The sequence below is a fragment of the Ochotona curzoniae genome, unplaced genomic scaffold (genome assembly GCF_017591425.1).
Source record: "Ochotona curzoniae isolate NIBS_2020 unplaced genomic scaffold, NIBS_Ocur_1.0 contig_1256, whole genome shotgun sequence".
Taxonomy (NCBI): domain Eukaryota; kingdom Metazoa; phylum Chordata; class Mammalia; order Lagomorpha; family Ochotonidae; genus Ochotona; species Ochotona curzoniae.
The window spans coordinates 25,029-42,690 of NW_024465018.1; the positions used below are offsets into that span (position 1 = coordinate 25,029).

Below are 17,662 nucleotides of genomic sequence, written 5' to 3' on the forward strand. Positions count from 1 at the left end.
CTCTTGATCACTCCTACTGTCTGATGTTGGCGGCAGGTGGAGCCTGGCCCTGCCCTGTTCCCAAGCATTCTCATTTCAGTGTACTCACCAGGAAAGGAAAAGCCTCTGGAGCCCAGGCAGGCCTGGGTACAGCTCACCACGTGTTTGCAATGGCTGGAACCATGGCCCCAAGCATGGAGTTTGACCCAGTCCAGGGCTACCCAGCTCCTTTGGTTTTAGTGGGTACTATTCTTTGTCTCTGTCAAGAAAACATCTTGAAGTGTCATTTGTAGGGCAGGATTGCAAAGAGGCAAATTATTTTAATGTTTTTTTATTGTGGAAGGATTTTACTTCATTTTCAAGGGCAAAAAGTTTTGCTGGGTATGTTATCCTGGGCTGACAATTTCTTGCTTTTGGAATCTAGAATATATCATTCCATCCTCTCTTCTGGCCTGTAGAATTTCCTGTGAGAGGTCTCTTGTGAGTTCAATTGCCATTCCTCTTTATTTCAATTGATTTTTTTTTTTCATGTGCACATTTAAGGATCTTTTCCTTATGTTCAATTGAAGAGAGCTTGATTATCATGTGTTGTGGTGAAGATCACTTTTGGTCAAGCTTGTTGGGAGTTCTGTGCCCCTCCTGGATGTTGTTTCCCAATTCTTTCTCTAGATTAGGGAAAATTTCCCTTATTATTTCATTGAATACACCTTTAAACCCAGTTTCTCTTTCTACACCTTCTGGGACTCCCATAACTCTCAGATTGGCCTTTTAATTGTGTCTTTCAATTCAATTCTTGAAAACCTTTTTTTTTTTTGGCCTGATCCAGCTCTGCTTCCAGCTTTTTGTTTATTCCCCCCTGATGACAGGAAATAGCTTCTTTTTTAAAAAATATATAAAATTTTATTTTGACATTCTTTACATAGTTAATTAGGGTAAAAAGGTTCAAGGGCTACAGGAAAGTGGATAATACTAGTATGCTTTCCATATTGTTACCTTCATGCTTAAAGGGGGGTATTAAGGGAGAAGGCCCACCCAATTCCCCACCCTCCCCAGGTCCCGGATGTAGGGCATGCTCTGAGGTTCTTGCTCAAGTGGTTTTGATATTGCAACAGTTATGAATTGCTCTCAATCTTGCCACTCCAAGCACTATGAGGTCTTTGAAGAATCCACTGATTGACATAGTCCATCATAGCTGAGATGGTTGTTGACCTGTTCTGTCTGCTCTCTTTTCTTGGTTAGGGTTCTGAGTCCAGCATTTAGATTAGGAAGATCTCCAGAGAAACTTCTTGTATGTGCTAACAAGTACAGGGTCTGGCACCGTCCATTGCTCCAATCAGCTGGTGGTTGCAATTGCTGGGTTGGTTCTGTTCTCACTCCCGACTTCCACTGGAACCAATGGGTGTTGCAGTCCAACCTGGTTCTGCCCAGCACATACTTGGCCCTCGCATTAACCAGTGGGAGCTGCAGCCTAGTTGGAGCGACCCGCAATAACCCTCACCAGGCCTGCCCCCTACCCTGGTTTGCCAGTAAGTGTAGCAGTAGTCCAGTCTGTCCCACACCCCATTCCACCCCAGCCGCTATCTTAGTTTTATGTCCTCCTGTGGAAGTGGTAACCCAAGAGGGAGGAGCCCACTATTTCCCTCCCAGGCCTCTCCCACTCCCAGATTCCAGCTGATGCTGCGTCTAAGCCCAAACAACCCTTGCCCACTCTAATTTTGTTTGCACCAGTAGGAATAATCAGCCCAGTCCGGCTTTTCCCTGATCTAGTCCACATGAAGCACGCAGGTGTGGTAGCTCTTCCTAATCTGGTCTGCTTCCATCCCAGCCTATGCTCTCCTGCAGAAGTAGCTGTCCTGCAAAGCAACCCTCCCTTATTCCCCTGCCGGCTCTGCCCACTTCCTTTCTTGTTCTCAGGCTGGTTGGGTGCTGCGGTCCCTTCTGGTACAGGCAACTTCACCTCGGCATTCCGTATTGTGCACTAGTCTTTGTTGCGACTGAACCTGGGTCGACCCACACTGGTGCCTGGATTTGCCAGTGGATGGCGTGGACAGATTCAGCCTGGTCCTGCCCCCATGTCTGCCAATTGTATGCCAGTGTGTAGCTTTCCATGGCCTTTTCTGGGCTGTTACTTATCATGTTTCTTGCGCTTACCTGCCGGGTCTATGTCCTGCCAGAGGAGTTGCCCAGGCTCCTCCATCAGAACCTCTCCCAATGCCAGGTTTCTCGCTTACCAGTGGGCCCATGAGCCAACCCTACTCAGTCCACCTCCTGTCATAGCAGGAACTGTGGCTTTTCCTGATTGGCCTTCCACCCAATCTGGTTCTTGCTGTTGGATGTTCCAGCCCAGCCATGGTTGTCCATACCCACGTATGGCTCACACATGGCTCAGTAGGGGTTTGAGACCTAGCCTAGTCCATCGCACATCTACCTGTGGAGAGCGGAGCCGCGCCTCAAAGATGGCGCTTGCTGACCATTGCTTCGTGGCACAAAGGTGGTAAACAGGTTTTGGGAAGTTACTGAGGATTGGGCCGAGCACGCAGGGAAGCTATGTGACCTAAGTCATGATTGGTGTGTTTATCGCATTACGTGAGGAGCTGTGTATGGATTGGTTTGTGCTATGTAAAAGGGTGTGGGTAAGAAAATGGTTAAAAAGGAGATTCCCCTGGGCATGCTTCAAGGTTATGCTGTAATCGCTTCACTGTAATAAATCTTACAACTGTTGCAACTTTTTCTTTCTTTTCTTTTCTTTGCTACTACGCTTGAAGTCTTGACCAATAAACTTTTTAAAGAGTCTTTACCGTATCGGGGTTTTGCTCGCGGGACGAGGGACCCCGATATCTACCCTGGTCCTCCATGACACCAGGGGGTGTTGGAGTCCGGCCCGGTTCAGTGCATCCAATCCCAGTCCACACTTGTGCCAAGGGAGACTACAACTGTATCCAGATCAGAACACAGTCCCCCTTCCAGGCCACGCGCCTCTTGGTGGGAACCTCAGCCCAGCTAGGGTTGTCCCCTTTGCTCCCCAACCGGGTCTGTTCCCAGCCATAGATCACTTGCCTGCCAAAGGATGCTCTGACTCAGCTTGGCACAGCCCTTCCCCTGTCCCGAACGCTGCCATAGACACTGTGGCTTAGCGTTTCTGGCTCCAGCAGACCAGTAGGTACAAGAGCCTAGCTCAGCATGACCTCTGCTCCCTCCTGGTTTCTAGTTTTACTTGTGGGCTAAGGTTTGCTCAGTCATGCCTGATCTACTTTGTTGCATTACCAGTTGACACATTAGCCAGCTGTTGGAGCTACTTTTGTAGGACAAGCCCCAAGCCATAGCTTCTGCATGGACTGGTATTTGGTGGTCAGCATTATTAGTGATTACAAGTTTTACAAAGGAAGAGTTACTGCCTGTTTCAGGTCCAAGAAGCACAACGGGTTCAACCTGGAGCTAATTAAGCAGTGACTCAAAGAACCAAATCCCCAGAGCTCCATGGCCGGGTGGCCAGCAGGAGGAGCCTGGCACCAGATGGCGCACTGGCCCCTGCAGACCTGGGAACAGCTCACCATATGCACAGGGCGGCTGTCCAGGATCCAGGCATGAGACGCCCGGTCCTGAGACCCACCAGCAGCCGCCAGGAAGCTGCTGGAGGTTTAAATAACCCAGGCCCAAGGTCGCGCCCCTCCCAAATCCCATTCACTGCCCCATGAAGGCGGCAGGTGGGTCCCGGACCTGCCCAGTCCTGGATGCCTCCCCCCTAGGTCTACTCACCCTGAAGGAAGCAGCCCCCGGAACCCGGCAGGCCCGGGAACAGCTCACCATATGCACATGGCGGCTCCCCGGGATCCAGGCATGAGACGCCCCATCCTGAGACCCACCAGGTTTTGATATTTCAACAGCTGTGAATGGCTGCCAATCTTGCCACTCCAAGCACTATGAGGTCTTTGAAGAATCCACTGATTGACATAGTCCATCATAGAGTCTCTGTTTGCCTCATATTTCGCTGCCAAGATATAGATGAGATGGTTGGTTCACCTGTTCTATGTTCTATCTTTTCTTGGTTTGGGTTCTGAGTCTGGCATTTTGATTGGGGAGATCTCCAAAGAAACTTTGTCTGAGGTGTGCTCCTACCAGATTCTTGTATGTGCTAGCAAGTACAGGGCCCAGCATAGTCCATCGCCCTGATCAGCTGGTGGTTTCAATTGCTGGGTTGGTTTTATTTTCACTCCTGACTTCCACTGGAACCAATGGGTGTTGCAGTCCAACCTGGTTCTGCCCAGCACATACTTGGCCCTCGCATAAACCAGTGGGAGCTGCAGCCTAGTTGGAGCGACCCGCAATAACCCTCACCAGGCCTGCCCCCTACCCTGGTTTGCCAGTAAGTGTAGCAGTAGCCCAGGCTGTCCCACACCCCAATCCACCCCAGCTGCTGTCCTTGCCAGAGCTATTAGGCAAGAAAAAGCAATTAAAGGAATACAAATTGGAAGTGAGGAATTGAAATTATCACTATTTGCAGATGACATGATTCTCCATGTAGGAGAACCAAAAGACTCAGCCAAAAAAATACTGGAACTCATAAGAAGTTTTGGCAGAGTTGCAGGATACAAAATTAATGAACACAACTCAATGGTACCAGTGTACTCAATAATTACACAGCTGAGAAAGAAATTGTAAGTACAGGTCCCTTTAAAATAGAGGAGAGGGATTTTAACTACCTAGGAATTAAACTAACTAAATATGTGAAAGATCTTCATGATGAAAGCTATAAATCATTTAAAAAGGAAATAGAAGAGAACCTTGCAAAATGGAGAACCTTACCATGTTCTTGGATTGGCAGGATCAACATTATCAAAATGACCATATTACCAAAAGCAATAAACAGATTCAACACAATCTCAATCAAAATCCCAACAACACTCTTCTCAGAAATAGACAAGCTGATAAAAAAGTTCATCTGGAATCACAAAATACCATGAATAGCTAAAGCTATCCTGAAAAATAGAGATCAAGGTGGGAGAATCCCAATTCCAGACTTCAAGAGATACTACAGAGTAGTGATTATCTAAACAGTCTGGTACTGGTATAGAAACAGAGAAGATCAGTGGAACAGAATAGAAACACCAGAAGGGAATCCACACATGTATAATCAACTAATCTTTGACAAGAAAACTGAAAACAATACAAGCAAAAATCCTGGTGTATTCAACAAACGCTGTTGGGCCCACTGGATAGCAGGTTGCAGAATGAACAAGCAAGACCCAAACCTGTCACATTATATGAAAATTAGCTCTAAATTGTTCAAGGACCTAAATCTACACCGAGAAACCTTGAAACTATTAAAGGAAAACATAGGAGGCACACTCTAAGATGTAGGACAAGGGAAAGACTTCTTAGAAAAGTTGCCAAAAGCAAAGGCAATCAAATCCAAAATGAACAAATGGGAGTACATTAAACTAAAAAGCTTATGTATAGAAAAGGAAACAATTAACAAAGTGAATAAGCAACCAACAGAATGGGAGAAAATTTGTGCATACTACACAAGTGATAAGGGACTGATGTTAAGGATTTACAAGAACTTCAGAAACTCAGGGACAGTAATAAATAAATAAATAAATAACCCCATCAAAACAAAACAAAACCAACCCTGTAACAAAATGGGCAAAAAATGAACAGACATATGAAAAGAACAGATTAAAATGGGTCCAGGGGTACGGTGGCACAGTGGTTAAGGTCCTTGCCCTGCACTCCCGGGATCCCATATGGGTGCCGGTTCTAATCATGGCAGCCCCGCTTCCTGTCCACGTCCCTGCTTGTGGCCTGGGAAAGCAGTTGAGGACGGGCCAAAGCTTTGGGACCCTGCACCTACGTGGGAGACCCGGAAGAGGCTCCTGGCTTAGGATTGGCTCAGCTCCACCCATTGCGGTCACTTGGGGAGTGAATCATCAGATGGAAGATCTGTCTCTCCTCTTTGTATATCCACCTTTCCAATGAAAATAAAATACATCTTTTTTTTTTTTTTTAAAAGAACAGATTAAAATGGCTAAGTGACATGAAAATAATGCTCAGGCACTTTAGCCGTCAGACAGATACACATGAAAACCTCGTTGAGGTACCACCTAACTCCAGTGAGACTGGCCTACATTTAGAACTCAACTAACAACACCTGCTGGTATGCATGTGGGGAGAAAGTCTCCCTCCTTCACTGCTTGTGGGCGAGTATGTTAGTACAACCACTGTGAAAATCAGTATGGAGAGTGTTAGAAAAATTTCAAATAAACCAGTCATATGACCCAGCTATCGCGCTCCTAGGAATATATCCCAAAGATGTGAAGTCTGCATGTGAGAAGGGGATCTGTAATCCTATATGGTTTTAGCAGCACAATCTACAATAGCAAAGACATGGAAACAATCCAGATGTGCCTGTAAGGAATAGTGGTTAAAGAAACTGTGGTACATCTACTCCATAGAATATTATTCAGCAATTAAGAAGAATGAAAATATTCTATTTACAACCAGGTGGTCCCAACTAGAGACCATTATGTTCAGTGAAATGAATCAATCACAAAAGAACAAATACCATATATTCTCTCTCATATAAGGAAGTCAACATGGAAAGTGTAACTCCAATAGTCCAATCCATACTGTTTTTTGAATGTTTGTTTGCTCTTTTGGTTGTATCCCATATTTTGATGGTTTTTAAGTTCAGTTTGGTTCATTCCAAATAATCTCTTTTCTCAAGTTGAAGTCATCATGTGTCCATGAATTATACGATGGCATCATTTTCCCCAGGAGACTTCTGTGGTTTTTTTTTTTTTTTTGTCACTCATGTATTGGTGCATTTTTTTTTCATGGTGCTGTAATTTGTGATTATTGTTATTGTTATGGCTGTTGTAACTCATGCCAGTTGTTGACCTTGTTTCATGCCTTCCCACATATGGTAATGTATAGTGATGGAGTACTGGGGTCTATCATATACAGACGTGGGGTTATAATGGAACATGCATCCCTACATCCAGATGAAAGATGGATTCCAAATGAAACTGTTCGACATGTATATACAATGTGATGTTGGACAGTCTGACATTGTCTGTACCAACAATGTCAGGTTACACTTAAATAAAAGAGTGATAGAATTATGATCCTTATGATGGACTACACTATTGTAAAAAATAGGAAAAATCTGATGAGAGTGGGAGTTTGTGGGGGAATCCCAGGCTATACAAAATTGTACTGCATTATTCAAACTTAAAATATAACTATATTAAAAAAGAAAAAATAGGAGCAGGGATTCCTGGTCAGCTCTTTAAGCCTGATGGTATATGAAGTTAATGACCCCAATGGAATCATTTTGGCCCTGGAAGAGCTGTTCTGCTTCATACGTACCATTCCACTGACCAACACGCTGAGATGCCTTGGTGTCATATGCACATTCAAGAGAATGTGGTCCCAGAGCAGTTGTTTTCAATGGTAGCTGAAAATGAATTGGGTGCTGAACTTACCCAGGATGTGGAGTTCTTAGAGTGTTGACTGAGAATCTACATCCTTGTTTTTTTGTGTGTCACTCAACATGCTTGATTGCATTGCTTCAGGCTATATTTGCATTAAAGTAGATGTGGTAGTATAGGTTGTCATTGAAAGTTGCTCGTAAACCTAATGGTATGTGAAGATAAGCAACAAGGGAAGGGAGTAGTTTTGGCACTGGAATTCCTGTGCTGCTCCTTCGGGATGATACCATTCACCAACACATTGAGTTCCTTTGGACTCACATGCACATTTAGCACTATGTGGTGCCAGAAAAGTTGTTTTCAATGGTAGCTGAAAATGGCTTGGGCATAGAACTTCTCTCTGGATGTGGAGTTTGTAACGCATTGAGTGAGAATCTCCTTCCTTGTTTTGTGTGCGGAGCTCAACATGCTTAATTTCATCATTCAGGGTTCAATGGTAGAGGACAAGTTACAAACAGGGTTTCATGGAGAGCTATTTGTAAGCCTAATGGTATGTGAATTTAATAACTCTAATGGAGTAGTTCTGGCACTGGAAGAGCTGTTCTGTTCTGTCAGTACTATACCATTCACCAATACAACGAGATGCCCTAGTGTCAAATGTACTTTCATCTATATGTGATGCCAGAGCAGTTGTTTTCAGTGGTAGCTGAAAATGGCTTGGGCACCGAACTTCTCTCTGGATATGGAATTCTTAGGGCACTGAGTGAGTATCTGCATCCTTCTTTTGTGTGTGTTGGTTAACTTGCTTGATTTCTTTATACTGGGCTCAACTGGTGTTAGACGAGAATCAACCAAAAAGGGCTTCCTGATGAGCTGTTTGTGAACCTGAAGGTATGTGAAGTTAATGCCCCAAATTGAGTGGTTTTTGCACTGGAAGAGCTGTTCTCCCTTGGTACTATGACATACACCAACACATTGAGATCCCTAGGTGTCACATGCACATTGAACAGTATGTGGTTCCAGAGCAATTGTTTTCTTTTTTTTTTTTTTTCTTTCTTAAATTTCATTTTATAGCACAGTTTCATAGTCTCTGGGGTTCCTCCAACCCCTCCACCTTTTTTCCCCCCATGGTGGAATCCTCCACCTAGTTGCAGTGTTACAGTTCAAATCAAGTCTTGATTCTTCCATTGCCAGCATGTACCATGTATAGAGTCCAGCCTATTATTGTCCAGATTCACCAGATTCTTGCTGTAACCTTCTCTGGTCTGAAAGCAGAGCTTGCAGAGTATTATCTCATCCAATGAAAAGCCACCACATAGTATTAACAACTGTTTACATGATTAAGGGGTTAATTAACATGATTTTAAATGACCGATATGTTAGAAGATGCTAGTTCTTAACGACAACCTGTGACTACTTCATTAACATTCCTTTTTTTAGTTTATACACATCCAGCTGCTATACATTTTAAAATGGTTATAAGGCACTTTTTCAGCCATCTTGGGCCTATTTTCATTGTATATTTAAGAGCTTGTAGTATTGAGGCATGATTTAACTGAACTTGGAGAGTTTTAGGCTAGTCCAAACAGGCTTATAACTCTAACAAGGTATTTGGTAACAATAGAGGTGCGGTGTGCAGAGAAATCTTCACCTCCCTGGTTAGGGGTAACTAATCTTTGTGACCTCTGTAGTTAGGTATATGTGAGTCCAAGCTGACATGTTGTCTGTTCTAAGCTTTTTGTATCAGTCTCTGTCTATCTAATGTGAATTTTTTTGTGGGGGGTAAGAGGGGACCTTTTGGTCATTGCAAGAGAGGGTAGGGATTCAAAGTTGGAACTAAGTAAGGACCAGATATAGCTCCCCTCCTGGGATCAGAAAGAGGCTTCTTTGGTTTCTGAGGACTTTTCAGGACTCCCGGCTGTTATTCTGATGACATTAGATACTGTGAGGAAGAATCTGGGCTTCTTCCATTCTATGTGGGAGATCTGGTAGGAAATAGACTTCCTCAGAGTTCTCAGCCTGTGAGGGCACTCCAATTCCCCATGGTTTCCTTGGCTGTTGGGACACAGTGTTGGTGTCCATGCTGATAGTCCTTGGTGAGGATCTAGGAGTCTCCAGGATTGGTTTACAAGCCTCCTCCTGTCCGCCTGCTCCACTTTGAGGGTCCCCTCCTGTTCTGTTTTCATGACCTCCTGTCAAGAGATTGTCAGGGTCACTCTTGATTCTCTTTATAGTTTTGTCAATGTCCAGCCTTGATTCGAGTCTGTTGTCTAAAGTTACCTGTTATGTTCCTGATAAATTATACTTCATGTCTTCCTCACACCTTCTTAGGAGGTGGAAGATTTCTCTGCTCTCCTGACCCGTTATGGAATAACATAGGGTCTTAAAAGTATATTAGGTTTTATAGTTCTTTGATGTAGAGCATAAGCAGTCTGACTCACATTGATTGTTGGTTCATTGGTTACATCACAATATCTTATTGTATGTGATACAGGCTGTTTGAGGTTGAAATAATATTACAAACTACAGGTACTATTTTTTGGATTGACATAATTTCATCTTAAATTAAGGCAAACACGTGGTATCTAGGCTTTTGGGATTGGCTCATTTCCCTTAGCATGATGGTTTCCATTTGGGCCCATTTGGCCGCAAATAACTGCATTTTTTGATTGCTGAGTAGTATTCCATGGAGTAGATGAACCATAGCTTTCTTAGTTTTCTGTTGATGGGCATTTTGTTTGCTGCCAAACTTTTGCAATTATTGATTGTGCTGCCATGAACATAGGGGTTCATGCTGGCTTCTTGTGAAACAGGTGCTTTGGATGTATTCCTAGGGGTGCTATTGCTGGATCATATGGTATGTAGATTTTAAGTTGTTTGAGTGTTCTCCATTCTGATTTCCATAGAGGGTCTACCAACCTGCAGTCCCACCAACAGTAAAGTAGGGTTCTGTTTTCCCCACATCCTCGCCAGCAAGTGTTGCTGGTTTGTATGTGTGCCATCCTTACTTGCATTAGGTGCTACCTCATTGATGTCTTAATTTGAATTTCCCTTATTGCCAGGGAGCTTAAACATTTTTTTCATATGGTTGTTTGCCATTTGGGTTTGTTCTTTTGTGAAATGTCTGCCCATTTTTCGTGCCCATTTTTTGAGTCTTTTTTTGTTTGTTTTGGTGTTTTGGTTGTTTTGGAGATCTTTGTATATTCTGGAGATTGGCCCCCTATCACCTATATAGTGTGCAAAGCTCTTCTCCCATTCTGCGGGTTACTTTTTTACTTTGTTAATTGTTTTCTTTGCTGTACAGAAGCTTCTTAGTTTGATGTAATCCCATTTGCTTCTTTTGGTCTGGATTGCTATTGCTTTTGGTGTTCTATTTACAAAGTCAGGGCCTACGCCTAGATCTTGCAGGGTGTTTCTGAAGCCAGAAGGCAGGAAAAACTGTCTTATTCTTCCATATGTGTGCAAGCACCTAGATATTCATGCCATCAATTGTTGAAAGTGCTGAATTATCAGGGATCAAACTAGGTGCTCCCATAAGGGATGCAGGTGTTCCATTCCGTGGATTCTGTTACTGTGCCCCAGTGCCTCCTCCTCTTCCCTGCATGCTTTAAATAGAATGTGGCTCACTGACTGGATCTGTGGCCAGAATGACTACAAAAACTGATGGACTGAACAAAAGCATATACAGTGTACTGTATTCATATGTACATGGAGATGTTTACAAGAGAATGAAGCCCACAAAAATGGCAAAAACATGCTGCTTTGTAACTTTTACACAAAATAGGAAACAGGACAAATTAATCTTGAGGCTACCGTAATAAACTCTAGGAATTACACAAAAAGTTGTGTTTAGAAAATGCAGTAGCTATGAGTGAATCTCAATTGAACTTCAACTGTGATTATGCAGCAAGGTGGAGGAATCCACCATGGGGTTAGGGTTGTGGGAGGGATGGGGTACCTATAAAACTGTATCACATAATACAATGTTATTAACAATAAAAAAAAGAAAAAAAAAAAGAAAATGCAGTAGCTAATTACAACAGAAGGGGTACTGCAGAAGGCTTCCTTCTTCAGATCCATCACACCCCAGTTACCCTGGTGATTAAGGCCAATCTCATACTTTGATTTTGAGATGACATCTCTCCAAAATAATTTTTACAAGTTGCTGCATGTAGAATAAATACATATGAAAAAATACATCCAGTGGATCTATTTGAAGTTGACACATCTTTAAGCCTCTTCAGTGAGAAGACTTATCAGTACCTTAAACTCACTAGATGCTTAAGAAAAGAACAGGCATTTGAAAGTGTTGTTAAAAATGAATGAATAGGGCCCGGCAGCGTGGCCTAATGGCTAAAGTCCTCGCCTTGAATGTGCCAGGATCCCATATGGGCGCCGGTTCTAATCCTGGCAGCTCCACTTTCCATCCAGCTCCCTGCTTGTGGCCTGGGAAAGCAGTTGAGCACGGCCCAAAGCCTTGGGACCCGGCACCCATGTGGGAGGCCTGGGAAAAGTTCCTGGTTCCTGGCTTTGGCTCGGCATAGCATCGGCCATTGCGCTCACTTGGGGAGTGAATCATCGGACAGAAGATCTTTCTCACTGTCTCTCCTTTTCTCTGTATATCTGCCTTTCCAATAAAAATAAATAAATCTTAAAAAAAAAAAAGAATGAATAATTCATGTGCACAAAGATGACTATGGCCCTGTGAGGGAAAATCAGTTAAATTGCTCTTTGCAGGATGAATTAGGAACGAATAGTGTTTGTAGCATTTAACTCAATTTTAGGAAAAAGTTGAGTTTTGCTGCAGACAGTGGAATGAGTATTAAATACAAAGGCACCATCTGAGCAAATTAAGGTTCTAAATTCAAATTCATTGTCCTTACTTATATTAATTGATTCTGCAGGAAATTCTGTAAGTCTTCTTTACCAGTCTAGCAATTTCAGTTTTTCCTATACTTAAGCAGTGGGCCATATACATAAGTTACCATTTTACCATTTTAACTTTTTATGGTTTAGTGACTTTGAGAACAGTCAAATTTTCTGTTATCATTGAATCATGAAAACTCAAGGTTCATTATTCCACCTTGAGTTTTCATTATTCAAAACAATAGTCTACTTGTTAAACTCTAACTCACTGTCCTTCCTGCAGTATTGAATCACCACTATTTTACTTTTTATCTTTGCATGCATGCTTGCCCATATAATAAATGTAAATGGAATTGAGCACCCGGTGTCCCTTTTTCAATTAATTTTTGCCATGCTGTTTTCAAGCCCCTCTATATTATAGCATGCATCAAAATTACATTGTTTCAGGCCTAGACTCTATACAATATCTCATTATGTGTGTATATATCACATTTGATTTTCTGTGGAATTATCTATTTTGATTATCTACTGAATATTTTCTTTTAATTTTTATGTCAATTGCTTTATTTTACATTCCCATTAGCTACTCAAACCCCGTCTCTGTATTTCCTAACCTTTTGTTGTGCTTTTGCAATAGCTATCCTAATTAGTGTTAAGTGTATCTCCTGGTGGTTTTGCACTTTACTTAATAAATAAGGATGTTGAATACCTTTGCACGTGTTTAATGAGCACCAGGTGAAACACAAGCCCATTGCTGATTTTTAATTGAGATTTTTGTTGCTGTGGTTGTCATTGAGAACTAAAAATCAATCAAATATTCTAGAGAGTCATCCTTTTTCATATGCATAACTCAAAATTCTTATTCTATGTTTTTTTTTTTCACTCTTCATGGTGGCCTTTAGATACAAGGGATTTATATATGTTTCAATTCTGATGAAATCAGAATTATTTTTTCTTTACTTTTCTCATCCTATGCTTTTAGGTTCAAGAATTTTTCATTTAATCTAAGATTATGAAAATATTCACCTGTATTTTCTTCTAGGATTGTTACAGTTTAAACTCTTAAATTTAGATAAATCCTGACTTAATTATATTCTGAGATAAAGGTTCAGATTCATAGTTTTCATAGATACCCAGTTTCTTCAGCATTATATGTTGAAAGTAATATACTTTTTTCTATTGAATGGTCTTGACATATTATTGAAAATTCATGTATTATGATTATGCGAATATCTCCCTGACCCTTGCATTCTGAGTAATATGTGTACTTCATTCATGGATGGCATGGGTTTAATCATTGTGGCTTTACATTTTGAAACCAGAAAAGGTGCATCTTTTTTGATTGTTTATTTTCAAAACAATTATGAATATCTAGTGCTAAGTGTTTCCGAAGTTTGTATATGAAATTAAGATATTTTCTAATTCTGCATATTTGATACAGATTAATTTATAAATGGCTTAGAGTAGTATGTTTTTCAATCCACGAACATAGGTGACTTTCTATTTCTTTGATCTTTAAGATGTACTTATTTTTCTGCAAACAATTGTAAGTATCAAGGGAGACTCTGAGAGGTATTTCTTCCATCTAGTTGTTTGCTCCCCAGATGGCTGCAATGGTCTAGGCTGGGACAAGTTGAGGCCAGGAGACAGGATCTCCATGCGGGTTTTTCATGAGTGCAGGAGCCCTAGCACTTGAGTCATCCTAGTCAGGTAGCCTGCTTGCAAGCGGAGCAGCTGAGGACATGAACCTGCACCCATGTGGCAGGCCAATGTTGCTAGCAGTTCCTATCTGCTCTATCAGCGTGACAACCTTGTTGCTTGTTTTCAAACAATGCTTTGCATATTTAGCATGATAAGCCATTTGTTTCTTGTATAGTATTCGTTCTGAAGGATTTTATTGTTAAATTTGCAACATGTCTATTTTTAATTGACTGTTCAGATTTCTTACTAAAATCACGTAAAAATGTCTGGGTTTTGTGTTCCTTTTATATTCTGCATCTTTGATGAGCTTACTTGTCAGCTTTTTGTTTTACATTATTTATAGTTTTCAGCCTAGAATACCATGCTCTGTATAAATACAGAAATTTTATTTTTACTTCCCAATTTGAGTGACTTTCCTTCACTTAGACAACTGTTTGTTTGTTTGTTTGTTTGTTTTAGGATTTATTTTTATTGGAAAGGCAGATATACAGAGAGGGGAGACAGACAGGAAGATCTTCCATCCAATGATTCACTCCCCAAGTGAGCGCAATGGCTGATGCTATGCTGATCCGAAGCCAGGAGACAGGAACTTCTTCAGGGTATCCCACACGGGTGCAGGGTCCCAAAGACTTGGGCCATCCTCGACTGCTTTCCCAGGCCACAGGCAGGGAGCTAGATGGGAAGCGGGGCCACTGGGATTAGAACTGGCGCCCATATGGGTTCCTGGGTGTGCAAGGCGAGGACCTTACCACTGTGCCACCACGCTGGGTCCTACTTAGACAACTGTTTTGTGTAAAAGGTCCTGTTGAATACTAAGGGGCTAAAAGTATACAGCTATAACATTCAGTATGGTAAGAAAAGTTGAAAGTGCTAGCTGTTTATTCTTTTTTTAGAACATCTAGTCTATTGGATCAAATATTTCATTACAGTTTCAATTTGCTATTTCTGCCTTCAATTTTTACATATTAGTCACATTTTTTTAAAAAAAGGAGCAAGATTTGTTTTGGCTTGTGATTCTGGGGATTCCACAATCTAACTGGGCTGAACCCATTTGTTTTGCCTCTGGGAATAAATGATAATCTTGTTGTCAGAATTTTGAAGTTCAAGGAATATGACACAGTAAGGCATGGACTGTGCATGTCCTCATGGTCACATGTATGTGCCACCTGTATAGTTCCATCAGATCCAATAATCTCCCAGCTCTCCTCATGGAGAACACCATAATTGGATTAAGCCCATACACTATTGGTTCCATTAACTCAGCACTGTGAGGATCCAATCTTCCTCAGATGGACTATGGGAACATTTAACTTTTAAATAAATGCGCAAATCGTAGCACCTCAGGAGCTTTGCTTTGTATAAACAGGGCTGTACTTCCTGTTATCTCTGTGTTTATAATTTGGTGGCTTTGTCATCAATTGCTTGCTAATTTTTGGACTTTATTTTGTCAAAGAATAATCTTGTGACACCATATTTTTTTGTTTAATCTTTTCATGGAGCATATTTTATTCTTTTTTTATAAATGTATTTAAAATGTTTGTGATAAAAAGGAATTAAAGTCTAAGTGTGTGACCCAGCTGTGTGACACAGAACCTGGGATGACGGCAACACACACTGAAGTCTTGGCTGCTTAACTTACAAACCAGCTTCCTGTTAGTGTGCCTGGAAAGAAACTGAAGATGGCATTTTTTTTAATTTAAAAAATATATATTATTTTATTATTTTTTTGTTTCTTTTTTTTTTTCTCTTGGTCAGCTCCGCTGGCCCCTAACCTGCGAACCCATTATGCGGTAGAGGCGGCTGGGTCTCTTTAAAGGTCTTGCTGTGCCTGTGCCTTGGGCTTTCCTGAAGGTGGTCCAGCCGGACCCAGGGGAAACCCGCGGATAGTGGGCACCAGAGGAGACTCCGGCGGTGGTGACCAAGGCAGCAGCTCCTCGAAGACTGGCTGAGGATCAAGGAGGCGCTCCTAAGCGCCCCCACCCACCCCGAGCCTTTGTAAAGGAATACCCCACCACTTTAGAGCAATAGTTTGGCAACTTTTATGCAGTGCACAAAGCATGCCAATTCAGAACTCCTGAAAATGACCTCACCTTGTGAAAAATTGATCTGAAGGGATATTGCTAGAACTTATCCTTAACACAATTTTTTTCAAGGAAAAAGATAGCCTTAGACAGGAGGTTTTGTTTAATGTAATGAAGGCATATTCTTTGGTGGATCGTGAAGTTGTTACTATCAAGGAAGTGCTTTTATAGTTGGGCTGTTGCTAATGCAAATGCCAGAAGAAGAAGCTTTCTGTGTATTTTTTAAGTTAATGCAAGACTATAGACTTTGTGAACTTTTTAAACTAAGTATGGCGAGTATGGACCTTTGTATGTACCAATTTGAACGCATGATACAGGAGCATCTTCCAGAACTCTTCATACATTTCCAATCTCAGAGTTTTCATACCTCATTGTATGCATCATCTTGGTTTCTGACCATCTTTTTTACCACTTTTCCATTACTAGTTGCAACAAGGATATTTGATATCTTTATGTCTGAGGGTTTAGACATAGTCTTTTGAGTAGGATTAGCGCTTTTTCAAATGAATCAGGCAGAACTAATGTTACAGCACTTTCTGAAGGTCATTCCACATCAGTTTGATGGTGGTCCAGATAAACTAATCCAACCAGCTTATCAAGTCAAATACAACTCAAAAAAATAAAAATGAAAAAGCTTGAAAATGAATATACTACAATAAAAACTGAAGAAATGGAAGAGCAAGTTGAAATTAAAGGTTACGCACAGAAAATAGACTTTTAAAACAGCGTATTGAAACATTAGAAAAACATAAATGCAGTTCCAACTACAATGAAGATTTTGTGCTGCAGCTAGAGAAGGAGCTAGTTCAGGCCCAAATGAGTGAGGCCGAGTCCCAGTCTGCCCTGAAGGAGATGCAAGATAAAGTCCCAGACATAGAGAAGAGGAACAACTCTCTTCCTGATGAAAATAACATTGCAAGGCTTTAGGAAGAACTCATTGCTGTGAAACTGAGAGAAGCAGAAGCTATCATGGGTTTGAAAGAACTCAGACAGCAAGTCAAGGATTTAGAGGAACACTGGCAGTGCCACTTAGCTTGTACTACTGGGAGATGGATAGACCCACCTAAGGAAAATGCTGAGAATGAGTTACAAGATGAACTAATGACCATTAGATTTTGGCAAGCTGAAACACAGCAGAAATACGAGAAATAAAACAAAGAATGATGGGAATGGAAACACAGAACCAGATCAACAGTAACCATCTTCACAGAGCAGAGCAAGAGGTGATCAGCCTACAAGAGAAGGTGCAGTATCTCTCTGCGCAGAACAAAGGACTGCTTACTCAGTTAAGTGAAGCAAAGTGCAAACAGGCAGAGATTGAATGCAATAAGGAAGAAGTGATGCTGTGAGACTCCGGGAAGCAGATAGTATAGCTGCTGTGGCTGAGCTACAGCAGCACATTGCTGAACTTGAAATCCAGAAAGAAGAAGGAAAGCTTCAAGGACAGCTAACTGAAAGATCAGATAGCAGAGCTCAATCATGAGAAAGTCTGGCCCAATGTCCTTGGACCCTGCCAGGGCAGATGGTAGTGAGAGTGAAACAGAAGACAGTGTGCTGGAGCCCAGAGGAAGCAACTGCGGGATTGCAAAGGAACGGCCCCAGGCA

At 41.7% G+C, this 17,662-nt stretch overlaps 1 pseudogene; it reads left to right on the forward strand.

Moving 5' to 3' along the window:
- Positions 1-17,540, forward strand: part of LOC121167750 — a 35,058-nt pseudogene extending 17,518 nt beyond the window's left edge.
- The last annotated feature ends 122 nt before the right edge of the window (positions 17,541-17,662 follow it).